Source organism: Tasmannia lanceolata, unplaced genomic scaffold (genome assembly GCF_043159265.1).
Source record: "Tasmannia lanceolata isolate RefF3 unplaced genomic scaffold, GAP_Taslan_0.1 ptg000003l, whole genome shotgun sequence".
Taxonomy (NCBI): domain Eukaryota; kingdom Viridiplantae; phylum Streptophyta; class Magnoliopsida; order Canellales; family Winteraceae; genus Tasmannia; species Tasmannia lanceolata.
Window position 1 is genome coordinate 29,662,948 of NW_027518680.1, and position 21,351 is coordinate 29,684,298.

At 48.2% G+C, this 21,351-nt stretch overlaps 30 non-coding genes across 30 annotated transcripts; all 30 read left to right on the plus strand.

Annotated features, from left to right (window-relative positions):
- The first annotated feature begins 405 nt into the window (after positions 1-405).
- LOC143870862 (5S ribosomal RNA) lies at positions 406-524 on the plus strand. Its single transcript, XR_013245643.1, has one exon. It is a non-coding gene; the product is annotated as a 5S ribosomal RNA (ribosomal RNA).
- Positions 525-1,121: 597 nt separating this feature from the next.
- LOC143873173 (5S ribosomal RNA) lies at positions 1,122-1,240 on the plus strand. Its single transcript, XR_013247895.1, has one exon. It is a non-coding gene; the product is annotated as a 5S ribosomal RNA (ribosomal RNA).
- A 597-nt stretch (positions 1,241-1,837) lies between these two features.
- LOC143873323 (5S ribosomal RNA) lies at positions 1,838-1,956 on the plus strand. Its single transcript, XR_013248037.1, has one exon. It is a non-coding gene; the product is annotated as a 5S ribosomal RNA (ribosomal RNA).
- Positions 1,957-2,553: 597 nt separating this feature from the next.
- On the plus strand, positions 2,554-2,672 carry LOC143873377 (5S ribosomal RNA). Its single transcript, XR_013248088.1, has one exon. It is a non-coding gene; the product is annotated as a 5S ribosomal RNA (ribosomal RNA).
- A 597-nt stretch (positions 2,673-3,269) lies between these two features.
- Positions 3,270-3,388, plus strand: LOC143873367 (5S ribosomal RNA). The gene has a single exon (XR_013248079.1). It is a non-coding gene; the product is annotated as a 5S ribosomal RNA (ribosomal RNA).
- Positions 3,389-3,985: 597 nt separating this feature from the next.
- LOC143873324 (5S ribosomal RNA) lies at positions 3,986-4,104 on the plus strand. Its single transcript, XR_013248038.1, has one exon. It is a non-coding gene; the product is annotated as a 5S ribosomal RNA (ribosomal RNA).
- Positions 4,105-4,701: 597 nt separating this feature from the next.
- LOC143873379 (5S ribosomal RNA) lies at positions 4,702-4,820 on the plus strand. The gene has a single exon (XR_013248090.1). It is a non-coding gene; the product is annotated as a 5S ribosomal RNA (ribosomal RNA).
- A 597-nt stretch (positions 4,821-5,417) lies between these two features.
- On the plus strand, positions 5,418-5,536 carry LOC143870863 (5S ribosomal RNA). Its single transcript, XR_013245644.1, has one exon. It is a non-coding gene; the product is annotated as a 5S ribosomal RNA (ribosomal RNA).
- A 597-nt stretch (positions 5,537-6,133) lies between these two features.
- LOC143870865 (5S ribosomal RNA) lies at positions 6,134-6,252 on the plus strand. The gene has a single exon (XR_013245646.1). It is a non-coding gene; the product is annotated as a 5S ribosomal RNA (ribosomal RNA).
- A 597-nt stretch (positions 6,253-6,849) lies between these two features.
- Positions 6,850-6,968, plus strand: LOC143873760 (5S ribosomal RNA). The gene has a single exon (XR_013248460.1). It is a non-coding gene; the product is annotated as a 5S ribosomal RNA (ribosomal RNA).
- Positions 6,969-7,565: 597 nt separating this feature from the next.
- Positions 7,566-7,684, plus strand: LOC143870402 (5S ribosomal RNA). The gene has a single exon (XR_013245183.1). It is a non-coding gene; the product is annotated as a 5S ribosomal RNA (ribosomal RNA).
- A 597-nt stretch (positions 7,685-8,281) lies between these two features.
- On the plus strand, positions 8,282-8,400 carry LOC143870866 (5S ribosomal RNA). Its single transcript, XR_013245647.1, has one exon. It is a non-coding gene; the product is annotated as a 5S ribosomal RNA (ribosomal RNA).
- A 597-nt stretch (positions 8,401-8,997) lies between these two features.
- LOC143874193 (5S ribosomal RNA) lies at positions 8,998-9,116 on the plus strand. The gene has a single exon (XR_013248881.1). It is a non-coding gene; the product is annotated as a 5S ribosomal RNA (ribosomal RNA).
- A 597-nt stretch (positions 9,117-9,713) lies between these two features.
- On the plus strand, positions 9,714-9,832 carry LOC143870867 (5S ribosomal RNA). Its single transcript, XR_013245648.1, has one exon. It is a non-coding gene; the product is annotated as a 5S ribosomal RNA (ribosomal RNA).
- Positions 9,833-10,429: 597 nt separating this feature from the next.
- Positions 10,430-10,548, plus strand: LOC143873761 (5S ribosomal RNA). Its single transcript, XR_013248461.1, has one exon. It is a non-coding gene; the product is annotated as a 5S ribosomal RNA (ribosomal RNA).
- A 597-nt stretch (positions 10,549-11,145) lies between these two features.
- On the plus strand, positions 11,146-11,264 carry LOC143874838 (5S ribosomal RNA). Its single transcript, XR_013249506.1, has one exon. It is a non-coding gene; the product is annotated as a 5S ribosomal RNA (ribosomal RNA).
- A 597-nt stretch (positions 11,265-11,861) lies between these two features.
- LOC143870868 (5S ribosomal RNA) lies at positions 11,862-11,980 on the plus strand. The gene has a single exon (XR_013245649.1). It is a non-coding gene; the product is annotated as a 5S ribosomal RNA (ribosomal RNA).
- Positions 11,981-12,577: 597 nt separating this feature from the next.
- Positions 12,578-12,696, plus strand: LOC143870869 (5S ribosomal RNA). Its single transcript, XR_013245650.1, has one exon. It is a non-coding gene; the product is annotated as a 5S ribosomal RNA (ribosomal RNA).
- A 597-nt stretch (positions 12,697-13,293) lies between these two features.
- LOC143870871 (5S ribosomal RNA) lies at positions 13,294-13,412 on the plus strand. The gene has a single exon (XR_013245651.1). It is a non-coding gene; the product is annotated as a 5S ribosomal RNA (ribosomal RNA).
- Positions 13,413-14,009: 597 nt separating this feature from the next.
- Positions 14,010-14,128, plus strand: LOC143870413 (5S ribosomal RNA). Its single transcript, XR_013245194.1, has one exon. It is a non-coding gene; the product is annotated as a 5S ribosomal RNA (ribosomal RNA).
- A 597-nt stretch (positions 14,129-14,725) lies between these two features.
- On the plus strand, positions 14,726-14,844 carry LOC143870872 (5S ribosomal RNA). Its single transcript, XR_013245652.1, has one exon. It is a non-coding gene; the product is annotated as a 5S ribosomal RNA (ribosomal RNA).
- A 597-nt stretch (positions 14,845-15,441) lies between these two features.
- Positions 15,442-15,560, plus strand: LOC143870873 (5S ribosomal RNA). Its single transcript, XR_013245653.1, has one exon. It is a non-coding gene; the product is annotated as a 5S ribosomal RNA (ribosomal RNA).
- Positions 15,561-16,157: 597 nt separating this feature from the next.
- Positions 16,158-16,276, plus strand: LOC143870874 (5S ribosomal RNA). The gene has a single exon (XR_013245654.1). It is a non-coding gene; the product is annotated as a 5S ribosomal RNA (ribosomal RNA).
- Positions 16,277-16,873: 597 nt separating this feature from the next.
- Positions 16,874-16,992, plus strand: LOC143870875 (5S ribosomal RNA). Its single transcript, XR_013245655.1, has one exon. It is a non-coding gene; the product is annotated as a 5S ribosomal RNA (ribosomal RNA).
- A 597-nt stretch (positions 16,993-17,589) lies between these two features.
- On the plus strand, positions 17,590-17,708 carry LOC143870877 (5S ribosomal RNA). Its single transcript, XR_013245658.1, has one exon. It is a non-coding gene; the product is annotated as a 5S ribosomal RNA (ribosomal RNA).
- A 597-nt stretch (positions 17,709-18,305) lies between these two features.
- Positions 18,306-18,424, plus strand: LOC143870878 (5S ribosomal RNA). Its single transcript, XR_013245659.1, has one exon. It is a non-coding gene; the product is annotated as a 5S ribosomal RNA (ribosomal RNA).
- A 597-nt stretch (positions 18,425-19,021) lies between these two features.
- Positions 19,022-19,140, plus strand: LOC143874024 (5S ribosomal RNA). The gene has a single exon (XR_013248714.1). It is a non-coding gene; the product is annotated as a 5S ribosomal RNA (ribosomal RNA).
- A 597-nt stretch (positions 19,141-19,737) lies between these two features.
- LOC143870879 (5S ribosomal RNA) lies at positions 19,738-19,856 on the plus strand. Its single transcript, XR_013245660.1, has one exon. It is a non-coding gene; the product is annotated as a 5S ribosomal RNA (ribosomal RNA).
- Positions 19,857-20,453: 597 nt separating this feature from the next.
- On the plus strand, positions 20,454-20,572 carry LOC143870880 (5S ribosomal RNA). Its single transcript, XR_013245661.1, has one exon. It is a non-coding gene; the product is annotated as a 5S ribosomal RNA (ribosomal RNA).
- Positions 20,573-21,169: 597 nt separating this feature from the next.
- Positions 21,170-21,288, plus strand: LOC143870881 (5S ribosomal RNA). Its single transcript, XR_013245662.1, has one exon. It is a non-coding gene; the product is annotated as a 5S ribosomal RNA (ribosomal RNA).
- The last annotated feature ends 63 nt before the right edge of the window (positions 21,289-21,351 follow it).

Below are 21,351 nucleotides of genomic sequence, written 5' to 3' on the forward strand. Positions count from 1 at the left end.
TAAACGGAATTCGTTCTGACATTTCATTTGCAGTCAAATTATAGCGGGGGTTTGTTTAGATTCAGTGACGTACAGGCTATAGCGGATGAGTGTACTAGTGGATGCGAGTCATGAATCCGGTCGGAAGGTGTTTACTGGCCGTGAGCTACCCTTGGTGCACAAATATCGTTCCGACGATAACTTTTGATCCGCCCGTCAGATCGTAGCGATTCTTATATTGATTCGGGGGTACTCGGGAAGATCCATCGCGCGATGACAGCCCTGGCAGTCATCCGGCTTCCCGACATGCTCGGATCGTCCATCCGGTGTCATCTAGCAGGATTTTTTCGCACTTTCATTTAAACGGACTTCGTACGACAATGCGAGTGGAAACTCTTTATTACTTTGACAATGGAGAGGCATGCTGGGTGCGATCATACCAGCACAAATGCACTGGATCCCATCAGAACTCCGAAGTTAAGCGTGCTTGGGCGAGAGTAGTACTAGGATGGGTGACCTCCTGGGAAGTCCTCGTGTTGCACCCCTGTCACTTTTTTCGGCTATCTACCACTTTTTTCGAACAATCTTTCGGTTCTGGAACATCGATGCGAACTGAAACGCACGTTTAGTGCGTCGCCTCATACGTTTCGGTTCGGATCTTTTTATTTTCTTCCGGATGGTGAATTCAAAGACGTCAGGTCTTTATTATGGCGGGCTGATAGTGTCGTTTCATTTGATAAACGGAATTCGTTCTGACATTTCATTTGCGGTCAAATTATAGCGGGGGTTTGTTTAGATTCAGTGACGTACAGGCTATAGCGGATGAGTGTACTAGTGGATGCGAGTCATGAATCCGGTCGGAAGGTGTTTACTGGCCGTGAGCTACCCTTGGTGCACAAATATCGTTCCGACGATAACTTTTGATCCGCCCGTCAGATCGTGGCGATTCTTATATTGATTCGGGGGTACTCGGGAAGATTCAACGCGCGATGACAACCCTGGCGGTCATCCGGCTTCCCGACATGCTCGGATCGTCCATCCGGTGTCATCTAGCAGGATTTTTTCGCACTTTCATTTAAACGGACTTCGTACGACAATGCGAGTGGAAACTCTTTATTACTTTGACAATGGAGAGGCATGCTGGGTGCGATCATACCAGCACAAATGCACTGGATCTCATCAGAACTCCGAAGTTAAGCGTGCTTGGGCGAGAGTAGTACTAGGATGGGTGACCTCCTGGGAAGTCCTCGTGTTGCACCCCTGTCACTTTTTTCGGCTATCTACCACTTTTTTCGAACAATCTTTCAGTTCTGGAACATCGATGCGAACTGAAACGCACGTTTAGTGCGTCGCCTCCTACGTTTCGGTTCGGATCTTTTTATTTTCTTCCGGATGGTGAATTCAAAGACGTCCGGTCTTTATTATGGCGGGGTGATAGTGTCGTTTGATCCGATAAACGGAATTCGTTCTGACATTTCATTTGCGGTCAAATTATAGCGGGGGTTTGTTTAGATTCAGTGACGTACAGGCTATAGCGGATGAGTGTACTAGTGGATGCGAGTCATGAATCCGGTCGGAAGGTGTTTACTGGCCGTGAGCTACCCTTGGTGCACAAATATCGTTCCGACGATAACTTTTGATCCGCCCGTCAGATCGTCGCGATTCTTATATTGATTCGGGGGTACTCGGGAAGATCCATCGCGCGATGACAGCCCTGGCGGTCATCCGGCTTCCCGACATGCTCGGATCGTCCATCTGGTGTCATCTAGCAGGATTTTTTCGCACTTTCATTTAAACGGACTTCGTACGACAATGCGAGTGGAAACTCTTTATTACTTTGACAATGGAGAGGCATGCTGGGTGCGATCATACCAGCACAAATGCACTGGATCTCATCAGAACTCCGAAGTTAAGCGTGCTTGGGCGAGAGTAGTACCAGGATGGGTGACCTCCTGGGAAGTCCTCGTGTTGCACCCCTGTCACTTTTTTCGGCTGTCTACCACTTTTTTCGAACAATCTTTCGGTTCTGGAACATCGATGCGAACTGAAACGCACGTTTAGTGCGTCGCCTCCTACGTTTCGGTTTGGATCTTTTTATTTTCTTCCGGATGGTGAATTCAAACACGTCCGGTCTTTATTATGGCGGGGTGATAGTGTCGTTTGATTCGATAAACGGAATTCGTTCTGACATTTCATTTGCGGTCAAATTATAGCGGGGGTTTGTTTAGATTCAGTGACGTACAGGCTATAGCGGATGAGTGTACTAGTGGATGCGAGTCATGAATCCGGTCGGAAGGTGTTTACTGGCCGTGAGCTACCCTTGGTGCACAAATATCGTTCCGACGATAACTTTTGATCCGCCCGTCAGATCGTGGCGATTCTTATAATGATTCGGGGGTACTCGGGAAGATTCATCGCGCGATGACAGCCCTGGCGGTCATCTGGCTTCCCGACATGCTCGGATCGTCCATCCGGTGTCATCTAGCAGGATTTTTTCGCACTTTCATTTAAACGGACTTCGTACGACAATGCGAGTGGAAACTCTTTATTACTTTGACAATGGAGAGGCATGCTGGGTGCGATCATACCAGCACAAATGCACTGGATCCCATCAGAACTCTGAAGTTAAGCGTGCTTGGGCGAGAGTAGTACTAGGATGGGTGACCTCCTGGGAAGTCCTCGTGTTGCACCCCTGTCACTTTTTTCGGCTATCTACCACTTTTTTCGAACAATCTTTTGGTTCTGGAACATCGATGCGAACTGAAACGCACGTTTAGTGCGTCGCCTCATACGTTTCGGTTCGGATCTTTTTATTTTCTTCCGGATGGTGAATTCAAAGACGTCAGGTCTTTATTATGGCGGGGTGATAGTGTCGTTTGATTCGATAAACGGAATTCGTTCTGACATTTCATTTGCGGTCAAATTATAGCGGGGGTTTGTTTAGATTCAGTGACGTACAGGCTATAGCGGATGAGTGTACTAGTGGATGCGAGTCATGAATCCGGTCGGAAGGTGTTTACTGGCCGTGAGCTACCCTTGGTGCACAAATATCGTTCCGACGATAACTTTTGATCCGCCCGTCAGATCGTAGCGATTCTTATATTGATTCGGGGGTACTCGGGAAGATCCATCGCGCGATGACAGCCCTGGCAGTCATCCGGCTTCCCGACATGCTCGGATCGTCCATCCGGTGTCATCTAGCAGGATTTTTTCGCACTTTCATTTAAACGGACTTCGTACGACAATGCGAGTGGAAACTCTTTATTACTTTGACAATGGAGAGGCATGCTGGGTGCGATCATACCAGCACAAATGCACTGGATCCCATGAGAACTCCGAAGTTAAGCGTGCTTGGGCGAGAGTAGTACTAGGATGGGTGACCTCCTGGGAAGTCCTCGTGTTGCACCCCTGTCACTTTTTTCGGCTATCTACCACTTTTTTCGAACAATCTTTCAGTTCTGGAACATCGATGCGAACTGAAACGCACGTTTAGTGCGTCGCCTCCTACGTTTCGGTTCGGATCTTTTTATTTTCTTCCGGATGGTGAATTCAAAGACGTCCGGTCTTTATTATGGCGGGGTGATAGTGTCGTTTGATCCGATAAACGGAATTCGTTCTGACATTTCATTTGCGGTCAAATTATAGCGGGGGTTTGTTTAGATTCAGTGACGTACAGGCTATAGCGGATGAGTGTACTAGTGGATGCGAGTCATGAATCCGGTCGGAAGGTGTTTACTGGCCGTGAGCTACCCTTGGTGCACAAATATCGTTCCGACGATAACTTTTGATCCGCCCGTCAGATCGTCGCGATTCTTATATTGATTCGGGGGTACTCGGGAAGATCCATCGCGCGATGACAGCCCTGGCGGTCATCCGGCTTCCCGACATGCTCGGATCGTCCATCTGGTGTCATCTAGCAGGATTTTTTCGCACTTTCATTTAAACGGACTTCGTACGACAATGCGAGTGGAAACTCTTTATTACTTTGACAATGGAGAGGCATGCTGGGTGCGATCATACCAGCACAAATGCACTGGATCTCATCAGAACTCCGAAGTTAAGCGTGCTTGGGCGAGAGTAGTACCAGGATGGGTGACCTCCTGGGAAGTCCTCGTGTTGCACCCCTGTCACTTTTTTCGGCTGTCTACCACTTTTTTCGAACAATCTTTCGGTTCTGGAACATCGATGCGAACTGAAACGCACGTTTAGTGCGTCGCCTCCTACGTTTCGGTTTGGATCTTTTTATTTTCTTCCGGATGGTGAATTCAAACACGTCCGGTCTTTATTATGGCGGGCTGATAGTGTCGTTTGATTCGATAAACGGAATTCGTTCTGACATTTCATTTGCGGTCAAATTATAGCGGGGGTTTGTTTAGATTCAGTGACGTACAGGCTATAGCGGATGAGTGTACTAGTGGATGCGAGTCATGAATCCGGTCGGAAGGTGTTTACTGGCCGTGAGCTACCCTTGGTGCACAAATATCGTTCCGACGATAACTTTTGATCCGCCCGTCAGATCGTGGCGATTCTTATAATGATTCGGGGGTACTCGGGAAGATTCATCGCGCGATGACAGCCCTGGCGGTCATCTGGCTTCCCGACATGCTCGGATCGTCCATCCGGTGTCATCTAGCAGGATTTTTTCGCACTTTCATTTAAACGGACTTCGTACGACAATGCGAGTGGAAACTCTTTATTACTTTGACAATGGAGAGGCATGCTGGGTGCGATCATACCAGCACAAATGCACTGGATCCCATCAGAACTCTGAAGTTAAGCGTGCTTGGGCGAGAGTAGTACTAGGATGGGTGACCTCCTGGGAAGTCCTCGTGTTGCACCCCTGTCACTTTTTTCGGCTATCTACCACTTTTTTCGAACAATCTTTCGGTTCTGGAACATCGATGCGAACTGAAACGCACGTTTAGTGCGTCGCCTCATACGTTTCGGTTCGGATCTTTTTATTTTCTTCCGGATGGTGAATTCAAAGACGTCAGGTCTTTATTATGGCGGGCTGATAGTGTCGTTTGATTCGACAAACGGAATTCGTTCTGACATTTCATTTGCGGTCAAATTATAGCGGGGGTTTGTTTAGATTCAGTGACGTACAGGCTATAGCGGATGAGTGTACTAGTGGATGCGAGTCATGAATCCGGTCGGAAGGTGTTTACTGGCCGTGAGCTACCCTTGGTGCACAAATATCGTTTCGACGATAACTTTTGATCCGCCCGTCAGATCGTGGCGATTCTTATAATGATTCGGGGGTACTCGGGAAGATTCATCGCGCGATGACAGCCCTGGCGGTCTTCCGGCTTCCCGACATGCTCGGATCGTCCATCCGGTGTCATCTAGCAGGATTTTTTCGCACTTTCATTTAAACGGACTTCGTACGACAATGCGAGTGGAAACTCTTTATTACTTTGACAATGGAGAGGCATGCTGGGTGCGATCATACCAGCACAAATGCACTGGATCCCATCAGAACTCCGAAGTTAAGCGTGCTTGGGCGAGAGTAGTACTAGGATGGGTGACCTCCTGGGAAGTCCTCGTGTTGCACCCCTGTCACTTTTTTCGGCTATCTACCACTTTTTTCGAACAATCTTTCGGTTCTGGAACATCGATGCGAACTGAAACGCACGTTTAGTGCGTCGCCTCCTACGTTTCGGTTCGGATCTTTTTATTTTCTTCCGGATGGTAAATTCAAACACGTCCGGTCTTTATTATGGCGGGGTGATAGTGTCGTTTGATTCGATAAACGGAATTCGTTCTGACATTTCATTTGCGGTCAAATTATAGCGGGGGTTTGTTTAGATTCAGTGACGTACAGGCTATAGCGGATGAGTGTACTAGTGGATGCGAGTCATGAATCCGGTCGGAAGGTGTTTACTGGCCGTGAGCTACCCTTGGTGCACAAATATCGTTCCGACGATAACTTTTGATCCGCCCGTCAGATCGTGGCGATTCTTATATTGATTCGGGGGTACTCGGGAAGATTCATCGCGCGATGACAGCCTTGGCGGTCATCCGGCTTCCCGACATGCTCGGATCGTCCATCCGGTGTCATCTAGCAGGATTTTTTCGCACTTTCATTTAAACGGACTTCGTACGACAATGCGAGTGGAAACTCTTTATTACTTTGACAATGGAGAGGCATGCTGGGTGCGATCATACCAGCACAAATGCACTGGATCCCATCAGAACTCCGAAGTTAAGCGTGCTTGGGCGAGAGTAGTACTAGGATGGGTGACCTCCTGGGAAGTCCTCGTGTTGCACCCCTGTCACTTTTTTCGGCTATCTACCACTTTTTTCGAACAATCTTTCGGTTCTGGAACATCGATGCGAACTGAAACGCACGTTTAGTGCGTCGCCTCATACGTTTCGGTTCGGATCTTTTTATTTTCTTCCGGATGGTGAATTCAAAGACGTCAGGTCTTTATTATGGCGGGCTGATAGTGTCGTTTGATTCGATAAACGGAATTCGTTCTGACATTTCATTTGCGGTCAAATTATAGCGGGGGTTTGTTTAGATTCAGTGACGTACAGGCTATAGCGGTTGAGTGTACTAGTGGATGCGAGTCATGAATCCGGTCGGAAGGTGTTTACTGGCCGTGAGCTACCCTTGGTGCACAAATATCGTTCCGACGATAACTTTTGATCCGCCCGTCAGATCGTGGCGATTCTTATATTGATTCGGGGGTACTCGGGAAGATTCATCGCGCGATGACAGCCCTGGTGGTCATCCGGCTTCCCGAAATGCTCGGATCGTCCATCCGGTGTCATCTAGCAGGATTTTTTCGCACTTTCATTTAAACGGACTTCGTACGACAATGCGAGTGGAAACTCTTTATTACTTTGACAATGGAGAGGCATGCTGGGTGCGATCATACCAGCACAAATGCACTGGATCCCATCAGAACTCCGAAGTTAAGCGTGCTTGGGCGAGAGTAGTACTAGGATGGGTGACCTCCTGGAAAGTCCTCGTGTTGCACCCCTGTCACTTTTTTCGGGTATCTACCACTTTTTTCGAACAATCTTTCGGTTCTGGAACATCGATGCGAACTGAAACGCACGTTTAGTGCGTCGCCTCCTACGTTTCGGTTCCGATCTTTTTATTTTCTTCCGGATGGTGAATTCAAAGACGTCCGGTCTTTATTATGGCGGGGTGATAGTGTCGTTTGATTCGATAAACGGAATTCGTTCTGACATTTCATTTGCAGTCAAATTATAGCGGGGGTTTGTTTAGATTCAGTGACGTACAGGCTATAGCGGATGAGTGTACTAGTGGATGCGAGTCATGAATCCGGTCGGAAGGTGTTTACTGGCCGTGAGCTACCCTTGGTGCACAAATATCGTTCCGACGATAACTTTTGATCCGCCCGTCAGATCGTAGCGATTCTTATATTGATTCGGGGGTACTCGGGAAGATCCATCGCGCGATGACAGCCCTGGCAGTCATCCGGCTTCCCGACATGCTCGGATCGTCCATCCGGTGTCATCTAGCAGGATTTTTTCGCACTTTCATTTAAACGGACTTCGTACGACAATGCGAGTGGAAACTCTTTATTACTTTGACAATGGAGAGGCATGCTGGGTGCGATCATACCAGCACAAATGCACTGGATCCCATCAGAACTCCGAAGTTAAGCGTGCTTGGGCGAGAGTAGTACTAGGATGGGTGACCTCCTGGGAAGTTCTCGTGTTGCACCCCTGTCACTTTTCTCGGCTATCTACCACTTTTTTCGAACAATCTTTCGGTTCTGGAACATCGATGCGAACTGAAACGCACGTTTAGTGCGTCGCCTCATACGTTTCGGTTCGGATCTTTTTATTTTCTTCCGGATGGTGAATTCAAACACGTCAGGTCTTTATTATGGCGGGCTGATAGTGTCGTTTGATTCGATAAACGGAATTCGTTCTGACATTTCATTTGCGGTCAAATTATAGCGGGGGTTTGTTTAGATTCAGTGACGTACAGGCTATAGCGGATGAGTGTACTAGTGGATGCGAGTCATGAATCCGGTCGGAAGGTGTTTACTGGCCGTGAGCTACCCTTGGTGCACAAATATCGTTCCGACGATAACTTTTGATCCGCCCGTCAGATCGTGGCGATTCTTATATTGATTCGGGGGTACTCGGGAAGATTCATCGCGCGATGACAGCCCTGGCGGTCATCCGGCTTCCCGACATGCTCGGATCGTCCATCCGGTGTCATCTAGCAGGATTTTTTCGCACTTTCATTTAAACGGACTTCGTACGACAATGCGAGTGGAAACTCTTTATTACTTTGACAATGGAGAGGCATGCTGGGTGCGATCATACCAGCACAAATGCACTGGATCCCATCAGAACTCCGAAGTTAAGCGTGCTTGGGCGAGAGTAGTACTAGGATGGGTGACCTCCTGGGAAGTCCTCGTGTTGCACCCCTGTCACTTTTTTCGGCTATCTACCACTTTTTTCGAACAATCTTTCGGTTCTGGAACATCGATGCGAACTGAAACGCACGTTTAGTGCGTCGCCTCCTACGTTTCGGTTCGGATCTTTTTATTTTCTTCCGGATGGTGAATTCAAAGACGTCCGGTCTTTATTATGGCGGGGTGATAGTGTCGTTTGATTCGATAAACGGAATTCGTTCTGACATTTCATTTGCAGTCAAATTATAGCGGGGGTTTGTTTAGATTCAGTGACGTACAGGCTATAGCGGATGAGTGTACTAGTGGATGCGAGTCATGAATCCGGTCGGAAGGTGTTTACTGGCCGTGAGCTACCCTTGGTGCACAAATATCGTTCCGACGATAACTTTTGATCCGCCCGTCAGATCGTAGCGATTCTTATATTGATTCGGGGGTACTCGGGAAGACCCAACGCGCGATGACAGCCCTGGCAGTCATCCGGCTTCCCGACATGCTCGGATCGTCCATCCGGTGTCATCTAGCAGGATTTTTTCGCACTTTCATTTAAACGGACTTCGTACGACAATGCGAGTGGAAACTCTTTATTACTTTGACAATGGAGAGGCATGCTGGGTGCGATCATAACAGCACAAATGCACTGGATCCCATCAGAACTCCGAAGTTAAGCGTGCTTGGGCGAGAGTAGTACTAGGATGGGTGACCTCCTGGGAAGTCCTCGTGTTGCACCCCTGTCACTTTTTTCGGCTATCTACCACTTTTTTCGAACAATCTTTCGGTTCTGGAACATCGATGCGAACTGAAACGCACGTTTAGTGCGTCGCCTCCTACGTTTCGGTTCGGATCTTTTTATTTTCTTCCGGATGGTGAATTCAAACACGTCCGGTCTTTATTATGGCGGGGTGATAGTGTCGTTTGATTCGATAAACGGAATTCGTTCTGACATTTCATTTGCGGTCAAATTATAGCGGGGGTTTGTTTAGATTCAGTGACGTACAGGCTATAGCGGATGAGTGTACTAGTGGATGCGAGTCATGAATCCGGTCGGAAGGTGTTTACTGGCCGTGAGCTACCCTTGGTGCACAAATATCGTTCCGACGATAACTTTTGATCCGCCCGTCAGATCGTGGCGATTCTTATATTGATTCGGGGGTACTCGGGAAGATTCATCGCGCGATGACAGCCCTGGCGGTCATCCGGCTTCCCGACATGCTCGGATCGTCCATCCGGTGTCATCTAGCAGGATTTTTTCGCACTTTCATTTAAACGGACTTCGTACGACAATGCGAGTGGAAACTCTTTATTACTTTGACAATGGAGAGGCATGCTGGGTGCGATCATACCAGCACAAATGCACTGGATCCCATCAGAACTCCGAAGTTAAGCGTGCTTGGGCGAGAGTAGTACTAGGATGGGTGACCTCCTGGGAAGTCCTCGTGTTGCACCCCTGTCACTTTTTTCGGCTATCTACCACTTTTTTCGAACAATCTTTCGGTTCTGGAACATCGATGCGAACTGAAACGCACGTTTAGTGCGTCGCCTCATACGTTTCGGTTCGGATCTTTTTATTTTCTTCCGGATGGTGAATTCAAAGACGTCAGGTCTTTATTATGGCGGGCTGATAGTGTCGTTTGATTCGATAAACGGAATTCGTTCTGACATTTCATTTGCGGTCAAATTATAGCGGGGGTTTGTTTAGATTCAGTGACGTACAGGCTATAGCGGATGAGTGTACTAGTGGATGCGAGTCATGAATCCGGTCGGAAGGTGTTTACTGGCCGTGAGCTACCCTTGGTGCACAAATATCGTTCCGACGATAACTTTTGATCCGCCCGTCAGATCGTGGCGATTCTTATATTGATTCGGGGGTACTCGGGAAGATTCATCGCGCGATGACAGCCCTGGTGGTCATCCGGCTTCCCGACATGCTCGGATCGTCCATCCGGTGTCATCTAGCAGGATTTTTTCGCACTTTCATTTAAACGGACTTCGTACGACAATGCGAGTGGAAACTCTTTATTACTTTGACAATGGAGAGGCATGCTGGGTGCGATCATACCAGCACAAATGCACTGGATCCCATCAGAACTCCGAAGTTAAGCGTGCTTGGGCGAGAGTAGTACTAGGATGGGTGACCTCCTGGAAAGTCCTCGTGTTGCACCCCTGTCACTTTTTTCGGCTATCTACCACTTTTTTCGAACAATCTTTCGGTTCTGGAACATCGATGCGAACTGAAACGCACGTTTAGTGCGTCGCCTCCTACGTTTCGGTTCCGATCTTTTTATTTTCTTCCGGATGGTGAATTCAAAGACGTCCGGTCTTTATTATGGCGGGGTGATAGTGTCGTTTGATTCGATAAACGGAATTCGTTCTGACATTTCATTTGCAGTCAAATTATAGCGGGGGTTTGTTTAGATTCAGTGACGTACAGGCTATAGCGGATGAGTGTACTAGTGGATGCGAGTCATGAATCCGGTCGGAAGGTGTTTACTGGCCGTGAGCTACCCTTGGTGCACAAATATCGTTCCGACGATAACTTTTGATCCGCCCGTCAGATCGTAGCGATTCTTATATTGATTCGGGGGTACTCGGGAAGATCCATCGCGCGATGACAGCCCTGGCAGTCATCCGGCTTCCCGACATGCTCGGATCGTCCATCCGGTGTCATCTAGCAGGATTTTTTCGCACTTTCATTTAAACGGACTTCGTACGACAATGCGAGTGGAAACTCTTTATTACTTTGACAATGGAGAGGCATGCTGGGTGCGATCATAACAGCACAAATGCACTGGATCCCATCAGAACTCCGAAGTTAAGCGTGCTTGGGCGAGAGTAGTACTAGGATGGGTGACCTCCTGGAAAGTCCTCGTGTTGCACCCCTGTCACTTTTTTCGGCTATCTACCACTTTTTTCGAACAATCTTTCGGTTCTGGAACATCGATGCGAACTGAAACGCACGTTTAGTGCGTCGCCTCCTACGTTTCGGTTCCGATCTTTTTATTTTCTTCCGGATGGTGAATTCAAACACGTCCGGTCTTTATTATGGCGGGGTGATAGTGTCGTTTGATTCGATAAACGGAATTCGTTCTGACATTTCATTTGCGGTCAAATTATAGCGGGGGTTTGTTTAGATTCAGTGACGTACAGGCTATAGCGGATGAGTGTACTAGTGGATGCGAGTCATGAATCCGGTCGGAAGGTGTTTACTGGCCGTGAGCTACCCTTGGTGCACAAATATCGTTCCGACGATAACTTTTGATCCGCCCGTCAGATCGTGGCGATTCTTATATTGATTCGGGGGTACTCGGGAAGATTCATCGCGCGATGACAGCCCTGGCGGTCATCCGGCTTCCCGACATGCTCGGATCGTCCATCCGGTGTCATCTAGCAGGATTTTTTCGCACTTTCATTTAAACGGACTTCGTACGACAATGCGAGTGGAAACTCTTTATTACTTTGACAATGGAGAGGCATGCTGGGTGCGATCATACCAGCACAAATGCACTGGATCCCATCAGAACTCCGAAGTTAAGCGTGCTTGGGCGAGAGTAGTACTAGGATGGGTGACCTCCTGGGAAGTCCTCGTGTTGCACCCCTGTCACTTTTTTCGGCTATCTACCACTTTTTTCGAACAATCTTTCGGTTCTGGAACATCGATGCGAACTGAAACGCACGTTTAGTGCGTCGCCTCCTACGTTTCGGTTCGGATCTTTTTATTTTCTTCCGGATGGTAAATTCAAACACGTCCGGTCTTTATTATGGCGGGGTGATAGTGTCGTTTGATTCGATAAACGGAATTCGTTCTGACATTTCATTTGCGGTCAAATTATAGCGGGGGTTTGTTTAGATTCAGTGACGTACAGGCTATAGCGTATGAGTGTACTAGTGGATGCGAGTCATGAATCCGGTCGGAAGGTGTTTACTGGCCGTGAGCTACCCTTGGTGCACAAATATCGTTCCGACGATAACTTTTGATCCGCCCGTCAGATCGTGGCGATTCTTATATTGATTCGGGGGTACTCGGGAAGATTCATCGCGCGATGACAGCCTTGGCGGTCATCCGGCTTCCCGACATGCTCGGATCGTCCATCCGGTGTCATCTAGCAGGATTTTTTCGCACTTTCATTTAAACGGACTTCGTACGACAATGCGAGTGGAAACTCTTTATTACTTTGACAATGGAGAGGCATGCTGGGTGCGATCATACCAGCACAAATGCACTGGATCCCATCAGAACTCCGAAGTTAAGCGTGCTTGGGCGAGAGTAGTACTAGGATGGGTGACCTCCTGGGAAGTCCTCGTGTTGCACCCCTGTCACTTTTTTCGGCTATCTACCACTTTTTTCGAACAATCTTTCGGTTCTGGAACATCGATGCGAACTGAAACGCACGTTTAGTGCGTCGCCTCATACGTTTCGGTTCGGATCTTTTTATTTTCTTCCGGATGGTGAATTCAAAGACGTCAGGTCTTTATTATGGCGGGCTGATAGTGTCGTTTGATTCGATAAACGGAATTCGTTCTGACATTTCATTTGCGGTCAAATTATAGCGGGGGTTTGTTTAGATTCAGTGACGTACAGGCTATAGCGGATGAGTGTACTAGTGGATGCGAGTCATGAATCCGGTCGGAAGGTGTTTACTGGCCGTGAGCTACCCTTGGTGCACAAATATCGTTCCGACGATAACTTTTGATCCGCCCGTCAGATCGTGGCGATTCTTATATTGATTCGGGGGTACTCGGGAAGATTCATCGCGCGATGACAGCCCTGGTGGTCATCCGGCTTCCCGACATGCTCGGATCGTCCATCCGGTGTCATCTAGCAGGATTTTTTCGCACTTTCATTTAAACGGACTTCGTACGACAATGCGAGTGGAAACTCTTTATTACTTTGACAATGGAGAGGCATGCTGGGTGCGATCATACCAGCACAAATGCACTGGATCCCATCAGAACTCCGAAGTTAAGCGTGCTTGGGCGAGAGTAGTACTAGGATGGGTGACCTCCTGGGAAGTCCTCGTGTTGCACCCCTGTCACTTTTTTCGGCTATCTACCACTTTTTTCGAACAATCTTTCGGTTCTGGAAAATCGATGCGAACTGAAACGCACGTTTAGTGCGTCGCCTCCTACGTTTCGGTTCGGATCTTTTTATTTTCTTCCGGATGGTGAATTCAAACACGTCCGGTCTTTATTATGGCGGGGTGATAGTGTCGTTTGATTCGATAAACGGAATTCGTTCTGACATTTCATTTGCGGTCAAATTATAGCGGGGGTTTGTTTAGATTCAGTGACGTACAGGCTATGGCGGATGAGTGTACTAGTGGATGCGAGTCATGAATCCGGTCGGAAGGTGTTTACTGGCCGTGAGCTACCCTTGGTGCACAAATATCGTTCCGACGATAACTTTTGATCCGCCCGTCAGATCGTAGCGATTCTTATATTGATTCGGGGGTACTCGGGAAGATCCATCGCGCGATGACAGCCCTGGCAGTCATCCGGCTTCCCGACATGCTCGGATCGTCCATCCGGTGTCATCTAGCAGGATTTTTTCGCACTTTCATTTAAACGGACTTCGTACGACAATGCGAGTGGAAACTCTTTATTACTTTGACAATGGAGAGGCATGCTGGGTGCGATCATACCAGCACAAATGCACTGGATCCCATCAGAACTCCGAAGTTAAGCGTGCTTGGGCGAGAGTAGTACTAGGATGGGTGACCTCCTGGGAAGTTCTCGTGTTGCACCCCTGTCACTTTTCTCGGCTATCTACCACTTTTTTCGAACAATCTTTCGGTTCTGGAACATCGATGCGAACTGAAACGCACGTTTAGTGCGTCGCCTCATACGTTTCGGTTCGGATCTTTTTATTTTCTTCCGGATGGTGAATTCAAACACGTCCGGTCTTTATTATGGCGGGGTGATAGTGTCGTTTGATTCGATAAACGGAATTCGTTCTGACATTTCATTTGCGGTCAAATTATAGCGGGGGTTTGTTTAGATTCAGTGACGTACAGGCTATAGCGGATGAGTGTACTAGTGGATGCGAGTCATGAATCCGGTCGGAAGGTGTTTACTGGCCGTGAGCTACCCTTGGTGCACAAATATCGTTCCGACGATAACTTTTGATCCGCCCGTTAGATCGTGGCGATTCTTATATTGATTCGGGGGTACTCGGGAAGATTCATCGCGCGATGACAGCCCTGGCGGTCATCCGGCTTCCCGACATGCTCGGATCGTCCATCCGGTGTCATCTAGCAGGATTTTTTCGCACTTTCATTTAAACGGACTTCGTACGACAATGCGAGTGGAAACTCTTTATTACTTTGACAATGGAGAGGAATGCTGGGTGCGATCATACCAGCACAAATGCACTGGATCCCATCAGAACTCCGAAGTTAAGCGTGCTTGGGCGAGAGTAGTACTAGGATGGGTGACCTCCTGGGAAGTCCTCGTGTTGCACCCCTGTCACTTTTTTCGGCTATCTACCACTTTTTTCGAACAATCTTTTGGTTCTGGAACATCGATGCGAACTGAAACGCACGTTTAGTGCGTCGCCTCCTACGTTTCGGTTCGGATCTTTTTATTTTCTTCCGGATGGTGAATTCAAAGACGTCCGGTCTTTATTATGGCGGGGTGATAGTGTAGTTTGATTCGATAAACGGAATTCGTTCTGACATTTCATTTGCAGTCAAATTATAGCGGGGGTTTGTTTAGATTCAGTGACGTACAGGCTATAGCGGATGAGTGTACTAGTGGATGCGAGTCATGAATCCGGTCGGAAGGTGTTTACTGGCCGTGAGCTACCCTTGGTGCACAAATATCGTTCCGACGATAACTTTTGATCCGCCCGTCAGATCGTAGCGATTCTTATATTGATTCGGGGGTACTCGGGAAGATCCATCGCGCGATGACAGCCCTGGCAGTCATCCGGCTTCCCGACATGCTCGGATCGTCCATCCGGTGTCATCTAGCAGGATTTTTTCGCACTTTCATTTAAACGGACTTCGTACGACAATGCGAGTGGAAACTCTTTATTACTTTGACAATGGAGAGGCATGCTGGGTGCGATCATACCAGCACAAATGCACTGGATCCCATCAGAACTCCGAAGTTAAGCGTGCTTGGGCGAGAGTAGTACTAGGATGGGTGACCTCCTGGGAAGTCCTCGTGTTGCACCCCTGTCACTTTTTTCGGCTATCTACCACTTTTTTCGAACAATCTTTCGGTTCTGGAAAATCGATGCGAACTGAAACGCACGTTTAGTGCGTCGCCTCCTACGTTTCGGTTCGGATCTTTTTATTTTCTTCCGGATGGTGAATTCAAACACGTCCGGTCTTTATTATGGCGGGGTGATAGTGTCGTTTGATTCGATAAACGGAATTCGTTCTGACATTTCATTTGCGGTCAAATTATAGCGGGGGTTTGTTTAGATTCAGTGACGTACAGGCTATGGCGGATGAGTGTACTAGTGGATGCGAGTCATGAATCCGGTCGGAAGGTGTTTACTGGCCGTGAGCTACCCTTGGTGCACAAATATCGTTCCGACGATAACTTTTGATCCGCCCGTCAGATCGTGGCGATTCTTATATTGATTCGGGGGTACTCGGGAAGATTCATCGCGCGATGACAGCCCTGGCGGTCATCCGGCTTCCCGACATGCTCGGATCGTCCATCCGGTGTCATCTAGCAGGATTTTTTCGCACTTTCATTTAAACGGACTTCGTACGACAATGCGAGTGGAAACTCTTTATTACTTTGACAATGGAGAGGCATGCTGGGTGCGATCATACCAGCACAAATGCACTGGATCCCATCAGAACTCCGAAGTTAAGCGTGCTTGGGCGAGAGTAGTACTAGGATGGGTGACCTCCTGGGAAGTCCTCGTGTTGCACCCCTGTCACTTTTTTCGGCTATCTACCACTTTTTTCGAACAATCTTTCGGTTCTGGAACATCGATGCGAACTGAAACGCACGTTTAGTGCGTCGCCTCATACGTTTCGGTTCGGATCTTTTTATTTTCTTCCGGATGGTGAATTCAAAGACGTCCGGTCTTTATTATGGCGGGCTGATAGTGTCGTTTGATTCGATAAACGGAATTCGTTCTGACATTTCATTTGCGGTCAAATTATAGCGGGGGTTTGTTTAGATTCAGTGACGTACAGGCTATAGCGGATGAGTGTACTAGTGGATGCGAGTCATGAATCCGGTCGGAAGGTGTTTACTGGCCGTGAGCTACCCTTGGTGCACAAATATCGTTCCGACGATAACTTTTGATCCGCCCGTCAGATCGTGGCGATTCTTATATTGATTCGGGGGTACTCGGGAAGATTCATCGCGCGATGACAGCCTTGGCGGTCATCCGGCTTCCCGACATGCTCGGATCGTCCATCCGGTGTCATCTAGCAGGATTTTTTCGCACTTTCATTTAAACGGACTTCGTACGACAATGCGAGTGGAAACTCTTTATTACTTTGACAATGGAGAGGCATGCTGGGTGCGATCATACCAGCACAAATGCACTGGATCCCATCAGAACTCCGAAGTTAAGCGTGCTTGGGCGAGAGTAGTACTAGGATGGGTGACCTCCTGGGAAGTCCTCGTGTTGCACCCCTGTCACTTTTTTCGGCTATCTACCACTTTTTTCGAACAATCTTTCGGTTCTGGAACATCGATGCGAACTGAAACGCACGTTTAGTTCGTCGCCTCATACGTTTCGGTTCGGATCTTTTTATTTTCTTCCGGATGGTGAATTCAAAGACGTCAGGTCTTTATTATGGCGGGCTGATAGTGTCGTTTGATTCGATAAACGGAATTCGTTCTGACATTTCATTTGCGGTCAAATTATAGCGGGGGTTTGTTTAGATTCAGTGACGTACAGGCTATAGCGGATGAGTGTACTAGTGGATGCGAGTCATGAATCCGGTCGGAAGGTGTTTACTGGCCGTGAGCTACCCTTGGTGCACAAATATCGTTCCGACGATAACTTTTGATCCGCCCGTCAGATCGTAGCGATTCTTATATTGATTCGGGGGTACTCGGGAAGATCCATCGCGCGATGACAGCCCTGGCAGTCATCCGGCTTCCCGACATGCTCGGATCGTCCATCCGGTGTCATCTAGCAGGATTTTTTCGCACTTTCATTTAAACGGACTTCGTACGACAATGCGAGTGGAAACTCTTTATTACTTTGACAATGGAGAGGCATGCTGGGTGCGATCATACCAGCACAAATGCACTGGATCCCATCAGAACTCCGAAGTTAAGCGTGCTTGGGCGAGAGTAGTACTAGGATGGGTGACCTCCTGGGAAGTCCTCGTGTTGCACCCCTGTCACTTTTTTCGGCTATCTACCACTTTTTTCGAACAATCTTTCGGTTCTGGAAAATCGATGCGAACTGAAACGCACGTTTAGTGCGTCGCCTCCTACGTTTCGGTTCGGATCTTTTTAGTTTCTTCCGGATGGTGAATTCAAAGACGTCCGGTCTTTATTATGGCGGGGTGATAGTGTCGTTTGATTCGATAAACGGAATTCGTTCTGACATTTCATTTGCGGTCAAATTATAGCGGGGGTTTGTTTAGATTCAGTGACGTACAGGCTATGGCGGATGAGTGTACTAGTGGATGCGAGTCATGAATCCGGTCGGAAGGTGTTTACTGGCCGTGAGCTACCCTTGGTGCACAAATATCGTTCCGACGATAACTTTTGATCCGCCCGTCAGATCGTGGCGATTCTTATATTGATTCGGGGGTACTCGGGAAGATTCATCGCGCGATGACAGCCCTGGCGGTCATCCGGCTTCCCGACATGCTCGGATCGTCCATCCGGTGTCATCTAGCAGGATTTTTTCGCACTTTCATTTAAACGGACTTCGTACGACAATGCGAGTGGAAACTCTTTATTACTTTGACAATGGAGAGGCATGCTGGGTGCGATCATACCAGCACAAATGCACTGGATCCCATCAGAACTCCGAAGTTAAGCGTGCTTGGGCGAGAGTAGTACTAGGATGGGTGACCTCCTGGGAAGTCCTCGTGTTGCACCCCTGTCACTTTTTTCGGCTATCTACCACTTTTTTCGAACAATCTTTCGGTTCTGGAACATCGATGCGAACTGAAACGCACGTTTAGTGCGTCGCCTCATACGTTTCGGTTCGGATCTTTTTATTTTCTTCCGGATGGTGAATTCAAAGACGTCCGGTCTTTATTATGGCGGGCTGATAGTGTCGTTTGATTCGATAAACGGAATTCGTTCTGACATTTCATTTGCGGTCAAATTATAGCGGGGGTTTGTTTAGATTCAGTGACGTACAGGCTATAGCGGATGAGTGTACTAGTGGATGCGAGTCATGAATCCGGTCGGAAGGTGTTTACTGGCCGTGAGCTACCCTTGGTGCACAAATATCGTTCCGACGATAACTTTTGATCCGCCCGTCAGATCGTGGCGATTCTTATATTGATTCGGGGGTACTCGGGAAGATTCATCGCGCGATGACAGCCTTGGCGGTCATCCGGCTTCCCGACATGCTCGGATCGTCCATCCGGTGTCATCTAGCAGGATTTTTTCGCACTTTCATTTAAACGGACTTCGTACGACAATGCGAGTGGAAACTCTTTATTACTTTGACAATGGAGAGGCATGCTGGGTGCGATCATACCAGCACAAATGCACTGGATCCAATCAGAACTCCGAAGTTAAGCGTGCTTGGGCGAGAGTAGTACTAGGATGGGTGACCTCCTGGGAAGTCCTCGTGTTGCACCCCTGTCACTTTTTTCGGCTATCTACCACTTTTTTCGAACAATCTTTCGGTTCTGGAACATCGATGCGAACTGAAACGCACGTTTAGTTCGTCGCCTCATACGTTTCGGTTCGGATCTTTTTATTTTCTTCCGGATGGTGAATTCAAAGACGTCAGGTCTTTATTATGGCGGGCTGATAGTGTCGTTTGATTCGATAAACGGAATTCGTTCTGACATTTCATTTGCGGTCAAATTATAGCGGGGGTTTGTTTAGATTCAGTGACGTACAGGCTATAGCGGATGAGTGTACTAGTGGATGCGAGTCATGAATCCGGTCGGAAGGTGTTTACTGGCCGTGAGCTACCCTTGGTGCACAAATATCGTTCCGACGATAACTTTTGATCCGCCCGTCAGATCGTAGCGATTCTTATATTGATTCGGGGGTACTCGGGAAGATCCATCGCGCGATGACAGCCCTGGCAGTCATCCGGCTTCCCGACATGCTCGGATCGTCCATCCGGTGTCATCTAGCAGGATTTTTTCGCACTTTCATTTAAACGGACTTCGTACGACAATGCGAGTGGAAACTCTTTATTACTTTGACAATGGAGAGGCATGCTGGGTGCGATCATACCAGCACAAATGCACTGGATCCCATCAGAACTCCGAAGTTAAGCGTGCTTGGGCGAGAGTAGTACTAGGATGGGTGACCTCCTGGGAAGTCCTCGTGTTGCACCCCTGTCACTTTTTTCGGCTATCTACCACTTTTTTCGAACAATCTTTCGGTTCTGGAAAATCGATGCGAACTGAAACGCACGTTTAGTGCGTCGCCTCCTACGTTTCGGTTCGGATCTTTTTAGTTTCTTCCGGATGGTGAATTCAAAGACGTCCGGTCTTTATTATGGCGGGGTGATAGTGTCGTTTGATTCGATAAACGGAATTCGTTCTGACATTTCATTTGCGGTCAAATTATAGCGGGGGTTTGTTTAGATTCAGTGACGTACAGGCTATAGCGGATGAGTGTACTAGTGGATGCGAGTCATGAATCCGGTCGGAAGGTGTTTACTGGCCGTGAGCTACCCTTGGTGCACAAATATCGTTCCGACGATAACTTTTGATCCGCCCGTCAGATCGTGGCGATTCTTATATTGATTCGGGGGTACTCGGGAAGATTCATCGCGCGATGACAGCCCTGGCGGTCATCCGGCTTCCCGACATGCTCGGATCGTCCATCCGGTGTCATCTAGCAGGATTTTTTCGCACTTTCATTTAAACGGACTTCGTACGACAATGCGAGTGGAAACTCTTTATTACTTTGACAATGGAGAGGCATGCTGGGTGCGATCATACCAGCACAAATGCACTGGATCCCATCAGAACTCCGAAGTTAAGCGTGCTTGGGCGAGAGTAGTACTAGGATGGGTGACCTCCTGGGAAGTCCTCGTGTTGCACCCCTGTCACTTTTTTCGGCTATCTACCACTTTTTTCGAACAATCTTTCGGTTCTGGAACATCGATGCGAACTGAAACGCACGTTTAGTGCGTCGCCTCATACGTTTCGGTTCGGATCTTTTTATTTTCTTCCGGATGGTGAATTCAAAGACGTCCGGTCTTTATTATGGCGGGCTGATAGTGTCGTTTGATTCGATAAACGGAATTCGTTCTGACATTTCATTTGCGGTCAAATTATAGCGGGGGTTTGTTTAGATTCAGTGACGTACAGGCTATAGCGGATGAGTGTACTAGTGGATGCGAGTCATGAATCCGGTCGGAAGGTGTTTACTGGCCGTGAGCTACCCTTGGTGCACAAATATCGTTCCGACGATAACTTTTGATCCGCCCGTCAGATCGTGGCGATTCTTATATTGATTCGGGGGTACTCGGGAAGATTCATCGCGCGATGACAGCCCTGGCGGTCATCCGGCTTCCCGACATGCTCGGATCGTCCATCCGGTGTCATCTAGCAGGATTTTTTCGCACTTTCATTTAAACGGACTTCGTACGACAATGCGAGTGGAAACTCTTTATTACTTTGACAATGGAGAGGCATGCTGGGTGCGATCATACCAGCACAAATGCACTGGATCCCATCAGAACTCCGAAGTTAAGCGTGCTTGGGCGAGAGTAGTACTAGGATGGGTGACCTCCTGGGAAGTCCTCGTGTTGCACCCCTGTCACTTTTTTCGGCTATCTACCACTTTTTTCGAACAATCTTTCGGTTCTGGAACATTGATG